Source organism: Tachypleus tridentatus, chromosome 9 (assembly GCF_004210375.1).
Source record: "Tachypleus tridentatus isolate NWPU-2018 chromosome 9, ASM421037v1, whole genome shotgun sequence".
NCBI classification, from domain to species: domain Eukaryota; kingdom Metazoa; phylum Arthropoda; class Merostomata; order Xiphosura; family Limulidae; genus Tachypleus; species Tachypleus tridentatus.
The window spans coordinates 46,499,855-46,521,621 of NC_134833.1; the positions used below are offsets into that span (position 1 = coordinate 46,499,855).

General features: G+C 30.2%; 1 long non-coding RNA gene across 1 annotated transcript in view; it reads left to right on the top strand.

The window, feature by feature from the left end:
* Window positions 1-670: 670 nt before the first annotated feature.
* Window positions 671-21,767, top strand: part of LOC143227072 (uncharacterized) — a 49,030-nt gene continuing 27,933 nt past the window's right edge. Inside the window, exon 1 of the long non-coding RNA XR_013014853.1 lies at window positions 671-845. This is a non-coding gene — a long non-coding RNA (uncharacterized LOC143227072). The remainder of the gene's footprint in view (window positions 846-21,767) is intronic.

Consider the following 21,767-nt stretch of genomic DNA (forward strand, 5'->3'; position numbering starts at 1 on the left):
ACATTTGGAGTATTGTGTACATTCTTGGGCTCCGTATCTTAGGAAATAAATTGAATTGTTTTATAGGATTCAGAGAAGGGTTACTAAAATGGACCTTGGATAGAGGGGTAGTCACAGAAAAGAAGTTAAGATCCTTAAAATTGTTTTCCCTTGAAAAAAGAAGAGTTAAACAGTATCTGATTGAAGTGTCTAAGATTATAAAAGAAATTTAAATGCTGATGTATCAAAAGTTTCCGTACTTAACAGCGAGAACTCTAGAAGTAATGGAAATAAATAAAGATTTAGGAAAGGTAGAATCCGTCTTCAGCTAAGACAATTTTATTTTTTAAATAGGGTGGATGGCCTGTGGAATGGGTTGCCTTTGGATGTTCTGGAGACAGTAAATTAAAAGAAAGCTTGTTAATCATACGAATAATAAGGAGTGGTTTTAATTTTTAAATTTATTTATCTAGTAGTTTTAATTTGACTTAGAGGATGGAACAGTCAAGATAGACTAACATGTCCCTTGTTTTCCGTATGCCTTATGCTATTTGTTAAGTATAGCCGATGGATCTCAAAATGCGTCACCTTCCACTTTTGTCACGACTATTACTGTTATTGTTACCCTGGTTGCAAGATATTTAATCGGTATAGGCTTATTAAAAGAGCGGTGTGAGAGATCTGTACGGCTTAGGTAAGCTGCATCTTGATAGGTTGAAGACATAATAAATTGTGGTAAAGTTGTTGCATCAATATGCGTGACAGTGTAAGATTTCAAAGGTAATAAATGTTTAACTTACAATTCTTATTGGCCACCTGTTATGAAAAAATCAAGTTCACGAGTAGTGAGTACCGGATTCTTATTGGTAAGAATACTAATATAATACCAAAATACTTAAGTTTTAAACAAATTAATCGTGTTTGTATGGAGTCAGATATCAAAGGGAGAAAGAGAGATCTCTTGAAATAATTTAGCATTGTTTTATATACCAAATAGTCAGAGACCCAACCAGTAAGAATGCGTTTTAGATTTGCTATTAATCAGTAATGATAATGTGACTGAAGTACCTGAAGTAGAGATATGATTAAAAAAATAATGATCAATGCAAAATTAGATTTGATACTTTTGTATTTCTTGAGTAAAATGCAATTTTAATTTTAATTTTTGAAAAGCAATGTTTGACTGTATCTATAAACTTATTTATTTGAAAACCAAAGATGTAATTATTTCAATTATTTATATATATATATATAATTTAGTTATACTTGCTTTGTGTATTATATGTAGTTTTTCTCCTTATCTATTAAAGGATATTGTCCGAGTTTTGTATATTAACCTTTAAAAAGCCGCGCAAAAGCGAACGTTGACTAAAATAAAAGAAATTATATATCTGGAGTGTAAAGGTCAATATTTCTAAACGTTTTCACCAAAATAACTGAGAAATGAGCTGATAGGAAAGTTACTTCAATAATTAATAGAATGGAAAAGTTATCTCACAGGAATAGGTTAAGAGTTCTTATCTTATTTTCTCTCGAGTAAATCAGTGCAATAGATGATCTTATTGAAGTTAACAAAATTATCTAGGGAGTCGATAGAATAAATTTCACTGTTTTATTTGTGCTTTATTCACGAAGTAATAAGAATAGAGTGCAGAAGTTTTTAAGATTTGTAAAAGTCAAATAGCCCCCAGCGGAATCAGTTTTATTTTTTCGAACAGGCTGATTGACTTTTGGAATGAATTGTTGTCTGTCTGTACTTTACATGCGTTTAAATTTCAATCGATAATTTTTACAAAATAAATAAATAGTTTAAGTCATTACTTTTTTAAATGTGAGTTTACAAGGACAGCTTTAAAAGGACAAATGCTTCCTTGTTCTCGGTATATTGTGTCATGTTTTGTAAAAAATGTAGTAGGTCAGTTCTTCATGTGCCAATCTACCGGTCGATTCATAACTCAAAGTCATTAATAAATGTAAGAAACGTTTTACAGTTAGCTGAATCTATTCAATTATATGAAAATTTCTAATAACAGACTTGTTTAATCAACACAATAAATGCTACTTAGCATTTTGAAAATAGTTGAAAAAACAATAATTTCATAATACTAAAAATAAAAAAACACTTCGTAAGCTATTAGAACTCCCATTTATAGAAAATATAATATATTGAATTATAAATTAATTAATAACATATTTAAAGCAGTATCGTGTTTAGAAGATATTTAAATAGCTTTACTTAAAATACTATCGAAAAATTCAATATATATTATACTACCATGTATGAAACACCAAATTGTTCATTTAAATTAATTGTATATTTTTTATTAAATAACTTTACTTAAAATACTATCAATAATTCCAATATATACTAGAATACCATATATGAAACATCAAATTGTTCATTTAAATTAATTGTAAATTTTTATTATAAATACCTTTTTAGATATCATGATAATTAACAAGAATGAAGCTGATAGTGTAAAGCGAGCATCTTTCTAATTTATTTAGATTTTGAAGACTGTTCCTCAAAATATATTTAACATACCGTATCGTATAATTTGGTAAATTAGTTGTTCACTACTTAGTAACTAAGAAAGGAAGGAAGATAGATTGTTAAACTTTAAAAAACAGTAATTATCCAGTTGACTTTAGTGAGAATTTAATATTTCGTGCGAAACAATTAATCTTGTCGTGACTAAATATAAATGGTAATCCAGGTAGCGTGCTTCTCTTTTTGCTCTGTGGGAAGTTTAAGGTTTTATAATAATAAAATTCGGTTTCGATATACGTGATGAATAGAACAAAAATAGTCCATTGTGTTGCTTTGCACTTATGTTAACAGTCGTAAATGTATAATAAGAATTTAAACCAATGAAGAAGCAAAGAAAATATGAACTTAAATAAGTCGTGAACAACATTCACATCTAAGAAACATATGGAAGTAAATTGTAAATTTAAGTATGAAAACATATACAAAGAGAGTATTTAGATAAGAAAAAAATGACAACAGAATAAAATGTTTTCGATCTTACAAGCTGGGCTAAATAAGAAACCTTCTCACTAACTATATCTTATGTTACTTACTATATGAAAATGTTTTATATGAATAAAAGAAGAAAAAGCCTTTTTAATATCGAATATCTAAATACCGCTAAAAGGAGCAAGTCTGAAGTCTGTACCACAAACAGCGAAAAGCTAACTATTAAGGTATCGATCGTATAATATTATTACGATGTATTTGAGTATATTAGATTTTAAGATACGATTACCATTTCAAGTGTGTTTCATATTTACATTAAAGAATGTATAAAAGTGGGGAAGTGAATTTAGAGTACATAATAAAATTGAAAACCATAATCATTTGGCCCAATTCCGTCTGAATATCTGTAAAAAAAAAAAAAAAAGAACCATGGATGTAAAAACAAAACAAAAACCTAATGGACTTTCTGTTTGTTTTCTTCAAAATGTTGTTATTTTTTCTATTCGTAAAACAAATTCTGTTATATCACAATAAGTTCATAGGCTTATCGACATCTTGACTAGTTACAGACTTGAACCTTTAAATAACAATTCTTAATAAGAGTTTAAAGCTACTAAATCGATCTAAACTTAAGAATAAAAATATATAAATATTTGACGAAGTCACATCTTATGAATAAACTTTTACTGATAGTTCTAGTGTTTGTTAGCTCAACACTTGGAAAGAAGTGAATTGAAAATTTAAGAGATTCATAAAGCCTAGAATATTATAGGTAGAAAGCACTTCAGTTATTTGTTGCATTTGATAACTGGAGATGCAATTGTTATAGAAAATTACATAATTTTATTATTATTAATTATATGTGAAATGTTATCTGTTTGAAAATAGAGAAGACTATACGAAATGTATTCCTGAATTAAAACCTTAGTTTTCTGGTAATAAATATAACAGTTCTTTCAAGTAAAAAAAAACAGAAGCATTAATTATACACCTTAGAATTATGCATGTGCCACCAAGACTTGAATTACAAATGTTTTCTATAATTATATTGGGTAATTTCAGATATATTAACTTCATATACATAAGGTGTAACGGATATTCTACTTTCGAAATCCAAATTATGTTCGAGAATGTAGCGCTTATATTACTTGTATGAATCCATTATTTCATTAGTTATATTATTTGAAACGCTTAAAAATGTTCAGATGATGTAACTTTTGCACCAACTCTAAGGAAACACAAAAACAAAAGAAAATGCATTCATATGATTAAACAAGAACTCATGTAAAGGTTTAAGTGTTTTAAATTTTAAAGATTTGAAGTAGAAAGGAGAGCCTCATGTAAAGTTTGTTCATCAAAACAAAAATTATCGAGCGCAGTTCCATAAATAAGGTAAGAAGACGTACCATTTCAACCCTGCGAAATAGATATCAGTTTGCCTTAATCTAACGACCAGTTCTTGACTAAATTGCTTTCATGACAGTAAACTATAATCAGTTTTCTAAAAAGAAGGTTTTGAAAAAGTGCGCAATTTTACCTCATATAATGACAAAGCGTTATTCAGAAGAAAGGCCTCTCAAGTAATTTCAGCTCAAGATTTTATATTTTAGTTTTCCTAATTCGTTTTTAAATGCAGAATGAATTCAATCTATCTTAACGTTCTTTTTCTCTTTTTAATGTGCAGCCTATTTACCACGAGATCCCAACTTTGAATAACCTATCATGCCCTTATTTTTCATGTTTTAATAACTCACTTTCAAGAATAAAGATGTAAAAAAATTAACCTATTAAGAGAAAGTAATGAAAGCTGAAAGTACATACAATTGCTGAAAAATCCTATAATGAAAAAAATCTTGTTGACCAGATGAAATTAAATAATGTTATAAGTTCATATGAAACTACACGAATCTCACACTTGATACAATATGTTACATAACCTTGTTTATAATTTTTACAGTTTTCTATGCACTGAAAATTTCAATATTTTTAACTTTTAAGTAAAATTATGAAATACTATTAAATGTAAATCAATACCTGAAATTAAGAAACTAATTTTTAAGATGACAACAAAGGTAATTTGTTGGAATAACAAGAGTATTAATTTAACATTGGGAACAGCAATCATATTAATATAAAAAAGGTTTTGTCGGAGATTCTTACATATTCGTAAAAATATAACGAGTTAAATGTTTAAGTTTTGGTTTAAATTTTTACCTTTGGTTTAATTTTCATCTTCAAATCTTTGTTTACGTTTTACTGGATAAAAGTCGAAAGCAAATAATATTACACACAAATGACCTCAAAAGATTAACATTATCTCATTATTTTTTATTTTTAAAAACTATGTTTTAAGACATAATTTTAATTTGCAGCTTATAAAAATGGAAAATATTTTATCTACATGGTGCGAATAATTAAAGATAAAGATATCCATTCTTAAATCCTTAAGATTTAATTTTAATCACCCATACTCCAGAACTGTTTGTTTGTTTGTTTTGAATTTCGCGCAAAACTACTCGAGGGCTATCTGCGCTAGCTGTCCCTAATTTAGCAGTGTAAGACTAGCGGGAAGGCAGCTAGTCATCACCACCCACCGCCAACTCTTGGGGTACTCTGTTACCAATGAAAGGTGGGATTGACCGTCACATTATAAGGCCCTCTAGGCTGAAAGGGTGAGCATGTTTGGTGCGACTGGGATTTGAACTCGCGACCCTTGGATTACGAGTCGAATGCCTCAACACACTTGGCCATGCTGGGCCTACTCCAGAACTGCCAATTAACCGACTACAAATAGGGCAACTAATCATTAGCATCCGTTGTCTACATGGTTATTCTCAATCGAAGATCGAAACTAAATGTCACGGTCAGTGGCAAATCGTTACACACACACACACACACACTGTGGATCTTCGGATATAGAATTTGATACCTCACCACTACGCCATGCTTAATCAATTACTTCAGTCTAATATAAAATTACAAGCTTTAAACATACAGGGATTCGACAGGACCATGAACGTCAGTAGCAATAGAAAATAGCTTATACTAATATTGTTATTTAAAACGATACATTTAATATAACTTTATTTATTGTTATACTCTTGAAATGTTAAATGTCTGTTTTCATAACAAAATACTATCTTTTCAGGTTCATTTGGACTGTAAGTTAAATTACACAATAACAATGTGGTAGATATTTTCAAAAACAAAATCATAAAAATAAAGTTTTCTGAGAACAAGTTATATTTTCATTAGTAAATGGTATTATAATATGCTGCTTTGAAGCTATTTTTAAACTTCATAATTCCTCAAAGTATCAATCTTTAGAATTATCCATTATTTATTTTTATCCCGCCAGGTACTTCAGCAAAATGGTTTCGCTACTCTCTCTCTATAGTTACACTTATCATGATGCACTGTATTCTTCATGTTGTTTCCTTAAGAAGAATGAACTGAAGAACGTTATTCTTGTTCTAATGTCCAGTTTCAAAATAACCCATGGAAGCAAAAGGTAGACCAAAAATATGCTGCAAATTTAAGTTTTTTATTTTTATAATGAAATCATCAAATAACACCGAAAATTAAAACCTTTAAAATTTAGGTTCGTTCCCTTCTAATTTTGCCTCCCCCAAAAGGTTGGGTTGATTGATATTTATAAGTATGAAAAAAGCTACAAAATGGCTGTCATTGCTCTTCCCGCCACGATCATCGAAACCTGGTTTCTCGCGTTATAAGTTCGCAGACTTACAATTGTACTTCTGAGAGGCACCTTCCCCCGTCAGAAGCTACCTCGTGGGTATTGGTACAGATTTTCAATATCCAATACGGGAAAGCAAAAATGGTTTGATTGCCGCCAGATATCGTAAAAATATTATACACCCACTGCACAAAATTGAAGAATTACACTTTTTAATAAAGATGAATATAGCAAAACAAATAACATAATTTAAATGTATAATTTAAAAATCTTCCTTTATTTTCACTTTGACATAAAGTCAATGGTATTAGTTCATTTATTATTTCCAAAACTTTCATTCCTTTATAAACAAAAACTAAAATTTTTCATTTTTTTCAAATCCTCAATATCTTTTTCAATTAATTTATTTTCGTTCCCTATAAGACAACGAGAAGTCAACGAATTTATAATAATACGATTAAGGCTTTGATTCAACTGCATATTTTGCAATGTGGTTTTGTCTAAAATATTCACATAGTTCATTTTTAACAAATATTTGTAATTTGCACAAAAGTATACCTACAACTTAACCACATTATGTATATTTTCGTTTCGTCAGATTACGAGTTTCAATATTATATTGACCAACAGAGTTTAACTTTTAAAATGTTTCCATTTATTTAGGTATTTTTGTATCAGCCTAAAATGGAAAATTGATGATTCATTCTATGGAGGTGTTCCAGATTCTTCATTCATACATTATTATTACTCTAAAATTATAGCTTGTAATCCATGAATTTATGAATTTCTGCAAATACATGTATCTTAACATCGTCATTATTCAAAGCTATACCAGAAAAATTGGTAAATAAATATTTTTATCGATTTTAAATATTATTATTAGATTATTATCAATTTTAATGTAAACGTAAATCTTAGCATTATTTTACAAATCCTAAAATAAAACGAAAAATCTTTTTTGAGTACCATTTTCGAATCTATAAGATTTGCATTTATAAAATTGAATTAATTATTTCTCCAATATGAATATAATTTCTTATATATTGCAACTTTAAACATTTTGAAATTGAATTCAGTTATAATTTAATTTTAAAATTAATTATTTGTCTATATCTATCAAATTTGTGATATTTGCCAATAATATTGATACACACGGTTTTCTTTCTTAAAACTAATATATATTTAAATATAAAATAATAATACAATTTATAATCTTCTACAACTTTGGTAAATACGCACGAATTTCGTAATACGTATTTAACACTGTCAATTACGTATAAATTCAACTTACACAAACATTGATATTAAAAAAATATATATAATAGTGATTCCGTCACATACCTCCCTTTTCAGAGAATTAAAAATTGACTAGGTATAATATATATATATATATATACTATAAAGGATTTACCGTTATACGTTTATTTTAATACCCACGTTTCTTACAGTATAGTTGAACATTCAAGAATCTCGCCATAAACTATATAATCCGACGCACCAAGAGACATATTATTATTGGTCAGCTATAGTCAGCGTGTTATAGGCCTCGCAAGCTATAACTAAAATTAACGCTTATTCACCGAAAAATTACAAAATTGGACCAAGAACCTTTATAGATTTCGAACGTTACAAACCGTTCAACTTCAGTAAATAAACTTCGGATAGTAGTATTTCCGCGATGACATTATATATTGTCGCTTGCATATACTTATGTTTCCAGCCAGCCAGCCGTCAAAAGAAGTGTACAGGTGTATCAACAAAGAATTAATTTGCTCGTCGTAGACAGGGATTGTTGAGAAAAAATTCAGTTCTAGACCAGACATAAGACTCAGTATTGTTGTAACGTTGTAGCTGTTATATATAAATAATTATTTGTAATACCTGTTATTATAAATTGTAGTGTAGCCTGAATATTAATTTGTTTAAGAAAGAAAATTTCGTATATGAATCTTGTGGGAAATTAAATAAATATGATACACATTAACATTGAATCATCTAAATTCAAATTTCCAGTTATTCGAAAGAGTAATACATAACTTATGTGACATAATAAACAGGAGGCTCGTCCAAAATAAAATATAATACGTAACAATATATGTACAGTGTAAACAATACATTAAATACATTGTCAAAGAGTTATACAACTTCAATAATCATGGCAGTACATAACACAATATAATCACATTAAACTTTCTGCAGTTCATTTCTGTGGAGTACATATTTAAATATTGAAGAGATATGTGGATCCTTTGCTTTTTCAGTGATCAATTGTTTCCAGAAAACACAACTTCACCTGATGAACCACATCCCTCACGTCCTTTATTATCACTCACTGAGGAATTATCAGTGAGACAATTATTCAGAATATTTCTGTTGGATCCAAAAAAGTCTGAAACAAATGGATAGTATCATAGTCTGAGTACATGCTTATCATTTGTTTTTGGTTTGTTTTTTAGCTTGAGCTCGAGTCGCAGCGACATGCACGTTGCAATTCTCTTCAATGACAATATCACCTTTAGATGAAACGGTAAAGGATTTTGCTAACAATTTTAGGTTCTGCAACGACTTTGATAGCAACCAAATTTCTTCACAACAATATTGATAAACCCTTATTGAAAGAGTAGGTCTTACTCTAACCATAACTAGTCTCTTGATAATTTTTTTAGGCATAGTATTCATGTAGAACTCATGAAAACACAAGATTCAGCCATTGCAGAGCACGCCCCGTCAACTGGACACAGAATAAACTGAGAAAAAAACAAAAATTATCGACACAGACAAATTCTGGAGGATAAGAAAAATCAAAGAATTAACTTATATTGGCACTGTTAAACCTTCACTAAACAGAGATTTCGGATTATAGGTGAGAAATCTGTGGCTAACATAAGTTGAATCTACAGGAAATCTCTTCTCCAATCAGAAACAGTGATAATCCAGCCAATCATAACACGCTCTCCACAATCCACCAGGTAAGTGTAAAACACCGACAACACCTACACACACATTGACCTGAAGACGAAAGGCGGAAGACTTTCGAAATGTCGTACTCTAAACTTACGTCTCTACAACAGACAGCCGTCATCCATTCTACAATGTATCTTCATAACTAGTCTCAGCCAGAGGATCAATACCCTGAGAAATAATAGGCTCACGAATGGCATAACGCGAATGTAAAGGCAAAACACCTTCTAACAACAATGATTGAGGCGACTCAGAATCACGTAAAATTTAATTGATTAAATAGATATAAGGTTTTGGTGAAATTATAATAATTACTTTTTAAGAAATACGAATTTTTGTGTTAAAGTGTTGTCATTTGAAAGAGCAGCTGCTTCATGAGTGTTTCATTTTTTAATCCATGTAAATTACGTACACAAAATTATAAATTATTCAATTAGGCAGTTGTCAAAACTGTTTGCAATATGCATAGAATAACACCACCGATTAAAATAAATCTTTTCTTTTTCGTAGGCAAGTTCCATATGTGTGATCATCTTGCTTTCAATAACCTCGAAATCTTTGGCGATAGGTCTCTGGTGCATATTCCTACACTTTGAGAACAGCTGCATTAACATTATCATAATTCATACAATCTTTTCTATTTTTTGTTTACTTTTTTGGGACAAAGCTACAGCAGGACTATCTGTACTAGCCATTCTTAATTTAGCAGAGTAAGTCTAGAGGGAAGAGAACTAGTCAATACCGCCTACCGCCATTTTTGGCCTACTATATTACCAATGAATAGTTTGATTGACTGTCACGTTATAACGTTACAACGGCTGAAGGGGCAAACATGTTCGGTGTGATGAGGATATTCTCAAGAAAAAACACATAGCCTTCTTGTGCTTCACCATTTAAAGCACTTTGTAGCAATAATGGCCATGTTTGGTGGGTATTTCATGATTTGGGTAACCTTTTCAATATATTTATCACCTGCGTTTTCATTAAATGGTGGATCATTAACATGTCGTTTAAGTTCAGATTTGTTTAGGTTTTTTTTTGCTTTGGTTAATTGGAGTTGAATCTAAACTTCATTTCATTCAGCATAATTTCTTTTTCATGAACAAGGCGAACTTTTATGGTTTTAAGAGTTTATTTTCTGTTTAAGTTTCCATACTAGCTTGTTCTTTTTCTTTTTCAGTCTTCATACGAACTTTTTTTTTCTCTTTCCCAACTTAAATACGAACTTATTCTTCCTCAGCTTTTATACGGGCATGTTCTTTCTCCACTTTAATAAAAACTTGTTCTTTCTCGGCTTCTATATGAATCAGTTTGGGCCCGCGACGTTTACCCCCTCTTTCCGCCTCGATACTAGCTTTTTCTTTCTCTTTTCTTGGCTTCAATATGAGTTTTTTTACGTTTTCAATACGTTTAAGTTGGAACTCTAAATTATGTTTATCACTTAACCCCGATGATTATTTTTATTTTCTTTAATTGATTTTTTAACATATTTTAAAAATTTTGGCAATTTCAATCAATTCACTTTTGTTATATACTTTTTTACTTTTTCGAGAGAGAGTGATTCAAGAAAATGTTGCTAACACAAATAAATATAAATTGAAATATGATTTGAATATTAATTTAGAACTAATTTTGTCTCTGATTTTGATCTCACAGACGAGCCTCAGATTATTATGGTATGTATTACAATTTGAAATAACTTGACACTGAGTTAACTGATAATTTAAATTTAGTTGTCAGATAAATGTTGACGTGAATCAAATTTATGATATATGCCAACAAGATTGATATACCCAGTTTTCTTTTTCAAAGCAAAAATATTTTAATATACAAACAATAATAGTGTTTATAATAATATTTATTACAAATAATAATTTGTATAAAAAAGTTTGACAAGTTTACAAACAATATTGCGTTTTCTACCTGTTCCGGAATTTAACTGATATCCTATCAAGTATTCGTGATGAGTGGAGTAGTTTCGAGTTGTTATTCTACAATTCACTTAACGCCGAGCTAGAGAGCTCTGTGTTCGTTTTTTCTTACATGTGAGCTTTTCACACCTGAAGTTATATAATGTCTTTATTTAAACAGTTATGTCCAATGTGAATCCGCTAAATGTAAATGACTTATAATGTTAAAAATTCATAAGTATTCCTGGTCAATATATCTGAAGTTCCTGATTGATAACCGTTAATCACAGTTATAATTTCCGAGATTTGTAGCATACCACCAACTGTAGTAAACCAATAATGCATACTGTTTGCTGGTCGTTGTGTTGGCTATAAGCATGAGGCGAATTTCTAGAAATTTCAGCTTGCACAACAATACTGATGATCATTATCATTTACATTCAGACATAGCACATTGTTAATTCCTACACTCAAGAACCTTCTACAACTTTAGTGGATAGACGAGAATTTCGCAATGCATATTTAACAGTATAAAGTAGGTACATTTCTAAATATAAATTTAACTTATACGAATATCGATATTAAAATAAATATATATTAATAAAATACATCACATTATACACAAAAATTCCAAAATTGTAGAATGTAAGATTTGCAAACATTTATAATTTTATTATTTTTTCACACTGTTTTCTATTCAAGAATTAATTTCAATTATTATGTTTTACTGTAAGGTTTTTTATTAAAAGCATTACTATGTGATTAATATTATCAATTTCCTATTTCTAACTTCTTTCTAATTCACTTATATTATTTTCGAATGTTTCATTAAAATCTTCATTTTTTTTTTCATTTTCTGTAATTATTTTTAGCCGCCGTATAGTAGTCTATAGCGGCCTGGCATGGCCAAACGCGTAAGGCGTGCGACTCGTAATCCGAGGGTCGCGGGTTCGCGCCCGTGTCGCGCTAAACATGCTTGCCCTCCCAGCCGTGGGGGCGTTATACAGTGACAGTCAATCCCACTATTCGTTGGTAAAAGAGTATCCCAAGAGTTGGCGGTGGGTGGTGATGAGTAGCTGCCTTCCCTCTAGTCTTACACTGCTAAATTAGGGACAGCTAGCACAGATAGCCCTCGAGTACCTTTGTGCGAAATTCCAAAAACAAACAAACAACAATTGTAGTCTATAAAATTGCTGTAACCTTATCAAGAACAAACTTTTAGCTCATAACTTTGATTTGTTAATCAACTTGAGATTAAATTACATATGTTGACTCAGTATTTTAAAACCTTTAGCTTGATATATTTGACCATGCTCAAGGTTTCGTAGATTAACTTATTCTTATGTTGCCCAAAATAACTTGAATTTGAGGATTGGCTGGTGAAATAGATGAAACTTTCTTAGAAAACGTACTATCTATATAAAAAAGTCAGGAATGTCTGTGGGTCTGTTTCTTATGCAAGTTTACATCTTTAAAGCTACAAACTCTAATTATATATAACTCTGTATGAAATGAAAATGGGCTATGTGGCCGTGGCCTCATATTGAAGCCAAAGTGACCAATATTGCAACGCTTGGCAAACAAGACGACCCATTGGTCTCAAACTGAAAACTAGATTTTTTTTGGGTAATGTAATCAAGCGGGCTATTATTTCCGTTTCTTTTCTGTGTGAGGACATCTAGATATTCTATCCATGATCATTTGCGAGTTAAAACAGCTTTTTGGCGCCTTTATTGACACATTTCCCCTCTCTCTTTCATCTACACATTTGTTGCTACTCTCCTTAATTGAAAAAATGGTGGCGCTTTTTTTTTTAACATGCGTGAACACTCTTTCAAATAAATCGAATATTTCAGGCATATATTTTGCTTTGCTTACGTGTACTCACACAAATCAGCTATACAATGTCATTACAAAAACGTTTGGTATCTGCTAATTTCATTTACGTTGAGTTGCAACAAAAATTGAATGAAACAATTAGTATTTAAATAGAACGATAATAAAATCAGAGTAAGCTACAAATTATATTTGACCACACAGAAGAAATTCGGACACCAAAGGGTAGGAAATTTTATTTTGACAACTTTAAATTTTGAAACAGAAAGCTTCGGGAAAGTTTTACTTTTTTGCGCAAATTACTATTTTTGTTGATTCTAATCAAAATATTTAGTTAAGCAAAGAAATAATTCTGATTCTTAGCAAACAATAACAATTAATAAGGTTGATTAAACCAAAACCATTTTCATCTGAGGAATGCCAGATATTCTTCTGCTATAATTTTATAAAAAGTAAAGAAAAATATTATTCTGATAAATGTTGATTGCTGAGAACCAGTAAATAGAAATCTTGTTGTTTTTTATATTTGTATAATTGGAAAAGGAACAATATAAACTAGTTGACTTTTTAATCCAAGGAAGAAACAAAAATGTTTTAATACTTTATCTATCAGAAACTTATTATTCAGCTCCAGTTTATGTCGTAAGAAACTCTAGTTAATTATTCTTTTTTTCAAATTTCAAGATATAGAAATAAAACAGAACATTAAAGAAAATTGTGAATTTAAAATTATTCAAAAATATAAGAAATATTTAGAAAGCCTATAAAAGGAGAATATGATATTTATTATTAGATCGTAAAATCAGATATAAAAGGAATTTTAACTCCGAATAATTATCACTATAGTAAGTGAAGGAGCATTTAGAAAAGAAAATACTTGTGTATCGGAGAAGCTACAAATTTTGTTTTGATTTTAGAAACAATGTCATTGAAGTAATTGAAAAGTATCTAAGCATATCCGCTAGAAAAGAAGAATATATAAGGTTTTATAACTTTTTCAATGATATGCTAAGTTTATTTAAATATAAAAATACGACTGAAGAAAAATTAATGTAAAGAAAAAATATTTCAATCACTGATTAAAATACTTTCCAAGGGAGAAGTAGATTAAGCAAGCAAAGTTAAATGGATATAGATCATAGAACATGATCGGATTGGCTGGATGCAAGATAAATTTAATTTGTCCAAAATGCATCTACTCGGATTTCAGTACTGTAGACCCTTTAATAAACTTTCAAAATATCCAGCTAAAAGCCACCCTGGTATTAACAAAGTGGATGAAGCATGTATTACTTATTGTAAATCAAGAGCTACGGCTAATAGACACAAATCCGATTTAGAAAATATGAATATTATTGTCACAGCAACAATAAGTAATAATGAAAAGAAAAAAAATAATGTCAAAGTGAACCCAGAAACAACTACTATCCAGGGATGATATATTACACGGCCTGTTAACGGTTTATATATTAACGGTGTATTTTTTGTGAGTTCTAAAATGATCAACAAAACTTGCGATTGATCTAGAAAAACTACAGCCAGTGGCTGTCATCATTGTAAGCATAACAAAATGTAACCTGATTTTAATGAAACTGATTCGTTTATTAAGAGTACATGTTAAATTTTGAGAAAAAGCTGTAAGTGGTAGAGAAATTGGATATTTTTTGGATCCAATGTACAAGAATTACTCTAGGACATGTAAATTTTTCAAGACAGCAAAACTGTTGTAGGCCTGTGCCATTTTCATTTTCCATTTTATCCCATACTTATTTGTCTATCGCAAAACATTATAAGAATTGTTTATTAAAAAGTCTGAAGTATAAACAAACGTTGTATTTTATATCATTATAGAAGTTGTCCGTTTTTTATTTCACAAATAGAAGAATTGGTAACTTGGTTTAATAATTGTAAGTCATCTCCATAATTTGGCTTCATGAATTTACAGTGGAAATCACATATCAATGCTTTCGAAAGATCTAAAATGCTCATAGCAACATAAATTGGTTTACTGGATTGTATTTTTGTTTTATTTACATGAATATCAGATAATTTTCTTTAAATATTGTTCTATCCTTGGCTTACCTATTTACTTTTCAACTCTGTTTGGATTAAAACATAATCTTAGGTCAACTCGCTTTCTAATACTTTCCATAGTTGTTTTTCCAACTATAATTATTTACCGGTTTCTTTAGTGTATTAAATCAATATATTTCTTAAGCCAATCAAATTGCTTTAATTTTAACGCTCTGCGAATTTTCTTTTGTTCCATTCATAATGCTAAATATTGATTTATTATTTATTCTTATAATATAGAGTTGTCGTTAATTTTATTTATTTAGTTGCTGCTCTGTTTTCTGATGATGTGGTTATATGTGAATCATAGTAATGTATTTCGTGTGGATATTCTAAATCTACTTCCTAAATATACCCTTTTCCAGATAATCACTTACTTTCATTACATCGACATTTGCATAACTTCATTTAAATCCGTTATATGGTAAAATTGATTCATTGCTTATCCTTATAGGTTATCAGTCTATATATATAAGTAGATTCTTTATTACGATCAAAATATTCATATATTTATTATCTCTTTCACTAAATATTTTACAATACTGTATTAAACGTTCACGAATGTTTTTCACAAGCAATTATACGATATCTTATTTAGTAACTAATTCTAACTTTATATCAACCATATTTAACAGTGCATCGCATGATCAGTCGAACAGTGTGCAGTACCAAACAAGGTATAATTTATGTTTTTAAAAGGTTTATAATGTTCTAGAAAACATTTACTAATAACAAAATATAAGTCTTTACATAAACTTAAGAACATTTTCCCATGTTTTGTTTTTTAAACTCTCCCCATCATTTTGTGTTTCTTTGTAGTCTTCACCTAAGATATCACATTCGTTCAATATACTGCAAAGCCTTTCTTTTGGTGGCAATTCAGTTTCATTTCATTTTGCATATTAATCTATATAATCAAAAGTATGAATTCCATGTTTGTTACAAGGCCGAGCTTATCTATTGGAAAATACTTCCTTATGTTTTTGAAGTGTTCTTTTTTAAATTATTTGAAAGTCTATCTAATCTACTAGCCAAGAACTTTAAAGAATCCAAGAATCCTGCGTTCGTTTTACCGATTTCTTACTAATTTAAATATATTTTTATTTGTTGTTTGAAACTAAATCCAATTCCTTTTATCCTTACCTAATTCTTTGACAAATAGATGACTACCATATTTGCTCATATTATGAACTAACAGAGTACTCAGCATTGCTCTAATGAAAGTGACTTCAAATATCCTTAATTGTTTGGGTTAACTCGACATTATTCATCACTTTTTCGCAAAAAAAATCAAAATTATTGTTTCACCTAATTAAATATCTTGATTAGAATAAGTAAAAATAAAAAAATTAAAATCTGCAAACACTATTTTGATCAAAGCAAAACTATTATACATTATTCCTGCTTCTTGCATGTACTTTGCATGGCATTTGAAGTTTCTAAAAGAAAATTCCCGACCTCTGTACTGTGTAGTCCAGTGTTGTGTTCAGCCTACTTCAACACTTTATCATCGTTTTATTAAATTAATAACTTATATATTTTCTACTCATTGCAAACCAACGTGAATGAATATTTACCGATACCAATCGTTTCTGTAAAGTCATTGTATAGCTGATTCTAGCTAGTACATCCAAGCAAAGCAAAAGATATGGCTGATGCAAACCAATTTAGTTGGGGGAGCGTGCAAGCACTTTCAAGAGATAGCACCAATGTTTTCCATTTAAAGAGTGTTAGAAAGTAGGCATGTACAAGTACAAGAAAGAAGGGGAAGAGTACAAATAAAGTTTTCAACTCGTTTTGAAACATAACTGATCAGGAATGTAATTATTAGGAGAAGTCCCCGTAGAGAGAAAGAACACAAATATTAACCCCCTTGATCATACATAACCAAAATAAAAAAAAAAACGCCTTTTTATTTTAAGACTAATTGATCGTCTTGTTTGACTTCAAAATGGCCTCTGAGGCCACGGCGATACAGTACATGTTACTTTCTCTACAAAAAAATCACAGATGCCTGTGGGTCTGTTTCTTATGCAAGTTTACATCTTTAAAGCTACAAACTCCAAAGTCTGATTGTATATACACAACTCTGTATGAGTTGAAACTTTAACTTTTTAACTTTAAATGTGTAGCCATGCATAAGAAACACACCGATAGAGGTACTAATATTTGATTTGAACTTACACAGATAGAAGATAAACAGTGGTATGAATAAAGAATTCTTAAGTTTTAGTGTATAGATATTCTATATAAAATTATTGCGGTTCTGAACATCATGTTCATCAGTTCTTTTTTCAGTATCGTAAGTTAAGTGAATGGCAGAGATAAAAACAATAATTTAAGCTTGTAAGCCTCGACATATGGTAGAGAGCAAACGATGAGAAAAATAGATATGTAGTCCATACCATATTAAAGCTTTTCATCATGATCCGTGATTTTGTTACAGTCAATATGGATTGTTCACCATTGCAGTTATTTTAAACAAAACAGATATTTTACTAAAATTACTAACACTTTTAATGAAGATCAGTAATTTTATTACACAAAGTGTGGATTGGCAAGTACTACTAACAATATTCACAAGAATAAGATATTTTGTTAGATATAATGTGGATTGATTGTCTCTGTTTTCTCTTATTCTATAATTCATGAGTTATGTAAATGTCATATCCATAAATATGTAGTATAAACATGTGCTCTGGAAAGGACTAAATTGTGTAGGTATTATCGGTTACTTAACAACTATTGAAAATAAAATAAAATAAAATATTTCGAGATCAGAAAATCTTGATCAATTTCAATGAAAAAGTAATCCTAATTAAAAGTATTTATATATATATAAATCTGTGATTTACTAGAAAATAACACCAAACATTCCAAATTATTAAATATATATTTTTGAGATTTGCCAGAAAGTAACACCAAACATTTCTCTCCCCATTTCTCTCCCATTTCTCTCTTAGCGCTTAAGTATATGTTTTGAAAGTATACTTCATATATCTAGTTATTCTGAACTTTTTGTGATAAGGACTCGCTAGAAAACTCAACAAAAGAAGTTCCAGGATTTATTCTGCAGTGCAAGTCATAAAAGATCCTGAATTGTGTTCGCACCTGGCAAGCAAGGCGCTGTTTTCTGGTATACAAATGGCACACTAAAGACACCCTCGAGTGTATTTGTGAACGTCCAACGAAAACAATCAGTCACAACATAAATCCATACCATGAACACTGCTTTACGGAAGAATACAAAATACACTATTTACTGCAATTTTGTTTGTTTTGTACATTTTAGAAACAATACTACATTTATTTCTGATACACTAGAATGTCTAATGAAACTGTTTATTAGAAATTTTCGAGTATTTGTTTACTATCTAAAGATTGTTTCCTCGAAGGTATTGCTTTATAAGTGGACAGTGGTAAGTGTGCAGGTTTACAGCGCTAAGACATGTGTTCCGATTCTCCGCTTGAAAATAACAGATATCTCAATGTTGCTTTACTCTAAAACAAACGAAACTGAAGGAACTATTACGCCTATAATATAATGTTCATTCACATGAAAGTAACACAGAAATAAATAATTCTAAAAGTTCATATTTATATTCATTCACTGGAAGAAAAAATTTAAAAGACGATTAAATATAAATTTCACGCCAATATTTTTGTGGGCTATCTACTCTACTCACCCCTAACTTACTGGTGATAGACTAGAAAGAAGACAGCTATTCAACATCGTCTACTCCCAGTTCTTGGGCAACTCTTTTACCAATGAATATTGACTGTCACAAAATAATACCTCATCGACTGAAAGGGAGAATGTGTTCGGTGACAAGGAGATTGGAACCTTCAACCCTGACTGACATCGTGAGTCGAACACCCTGAGAAGTTAAAAGACCGAATAATACTATTATGGTAGGAGGATTTCTTTAAATCAGTATATAAGATAATTTGTAGGTAGGAGGCTAGATGGAAGCACAATCGCAAATTACAAATTATGAAGTTTTTACAATAAATAATTGATTGTGACTACTCTGCTTTAAAATTTATATTAATATCATTTACAATATTTAGTACAAAAGAACTTTTATCCAGTTGTTCATATGTGTCTGTTCATGTAACGTTGTTTTCAATGTTTCTTCATAGAAGTAATATATATATATGTACGGTGGGAAATATACAAAAATTGAGAGCAAGGAAGTTTACAGCCTTCTATTTCTCGTTACAGATACTTATATACAATTATAGGCTAAATTTCTGTGCTACTAATATTAGAAGTTTCATAGGGAATGCTACTTTTTAACATAAATAATTTATATTTTTAAAAAGTAATCACTTCCTCCCCAAAACATGCGACTACTACAGAGTAGCTTTTTGCACGATTTGGTGATGTGCAAATTCTGCCCCTCTGAAACTCACCCATTGTAAAAATTACGCTTTAGATGTTCGACGTCGAAAACCGTAAAGACATTGTTAGTTAACACGAAAAATTAAATAAGACGAATCCTTGGGGCTATTGCCAAGATTTTGCCTCATCCAATATCATCAGATTGTTTGTTTTCTTTATTCGTACTAGCTATGTATCCATAGGACTCCCTCATATCTTAGTATTCTTTATTACTCACTACGTTTAATTTTTACAGTTTATTTATGTGTGTCTACTAATACATAAAATTGTAAGCAGTTTTGCCTGACTCGCTGGCTTTGGCCAGTGTTGTCCGAGTTCTGAGTGTTACTCACTATTTACGTTTGGTATTAACTTGTGTGTGTTTGTGCTAACATTAGCCAGGATATGTATATACTTACCTATAAACGTATTAAAAACATGTATTTGCAGCTGTAAACTTCCTGAGGTGATGATTTTTTATTGAGGAATGTCAGGCTGCTGGTGGAAACTTCAATGTTTCCTAAAATTTTGGTCCTTGTAAGCGTGATGTTATGGCTGCTGGTCGTCATTGTATGCCATCCACACGGTGAATTACATGAAAAATACTGCAACTAGTGTTTTACTAATAGTGTCGGTTTTCGTTGTGTTATTCTTTGTTGTGGACACATTGAGAGTACCTCTGGCAAGGTATTTATACATATTTAGTAAATGGTTTCTCTGAAACTGAAAACCAATTATCTTTGCCTAAATTGTCCCAGTTTTACGTGGTTTTCCTCTGGGCATCATACAGTTAAGTATCTAAATCATCGCTAAACATATTGGCATAAATGAGCCAGTAAAACTGTTTTTACACCCTGATGTCCTTCAATGTTTAATATTGTTCAAAGTTTGTACTATTTCTTGCTTGAGAGTTTATGGATCACTAAATGCAAAGTTACAGTTTATTGCTACTGATACTAGTGAAATAAACTATGTGTGTGGTATTATGTTCCTCGCTAGGTAACAGTTGTGTTTCACCTAGCTGAAAACCAGTTAAAAATAAGCTGAATCTTTGTATTTATTTTGTTTTTTCCTGAAAGTATTATGACCTGTATTGTTCAACATTAATGCTGCTTTATTTCTTTTCATTCCAAAATGGTTTACAGGGTCAGAAATCTCAATAAACAGACTATTTTTGCTATCTAGAGAAATACTATGTTGGTATTTCCATTGTGCAAGTCTAATCAATCATGTACAACAAAATTATCCTTTGAGCATTATCATTCTGTCAACGATCATTCATTCCGGGTTACTTGTGCTTCACTGGTTAAACACTTTATAGCAATAATGACCATTTTTGATGACCTTCTTGAAATGTTCAAAATATTTGCAACCTGAATTTTTATTAAATGGTGCTGTGACATTAACACACCTATTAAGTTCAAATTTGTTTGGTTGTTTTTGCTTTGGTTAATTGGAGTTTAATCTAAATTTAATTTCATTCAGCATAATTTTTCTTTCGGCTACAGAGCGATAATTTTTGGCTTTGGGACGTTTATTTTCTGTTTAAGCTTTCATACTCGCTTGTTCTTTCTCTTTTTCATCTTTTATATGAACTTGTTTGTTTTTTCTTTTTCTAAATTTTAATACGAGCTTATTTTTCCTTGGCTTCTTTAGGGACTTGTTCTTTCTCGAATATAATAAGAATTTGTTTTTTTCGACTTCTACACGAGCTTGTTCGGCCTCGAAACGTTTACTTCCTCTTTCGGCCTCGGCATTAGCTTTTACTTCTATTTTTTGTCTTCGATATGAGTTCACTTACATTCATATTCAATACGTTTAAGTTTAAGTTGGATCTCTAACGATTATCACTTATCCTCGATTGACTAGTGGGTACACCAGAGTATTGCTCTAATATTTCCTCAAACAAAAATGATTATCGACTAGTATTTTTTATTTTCTCTAATT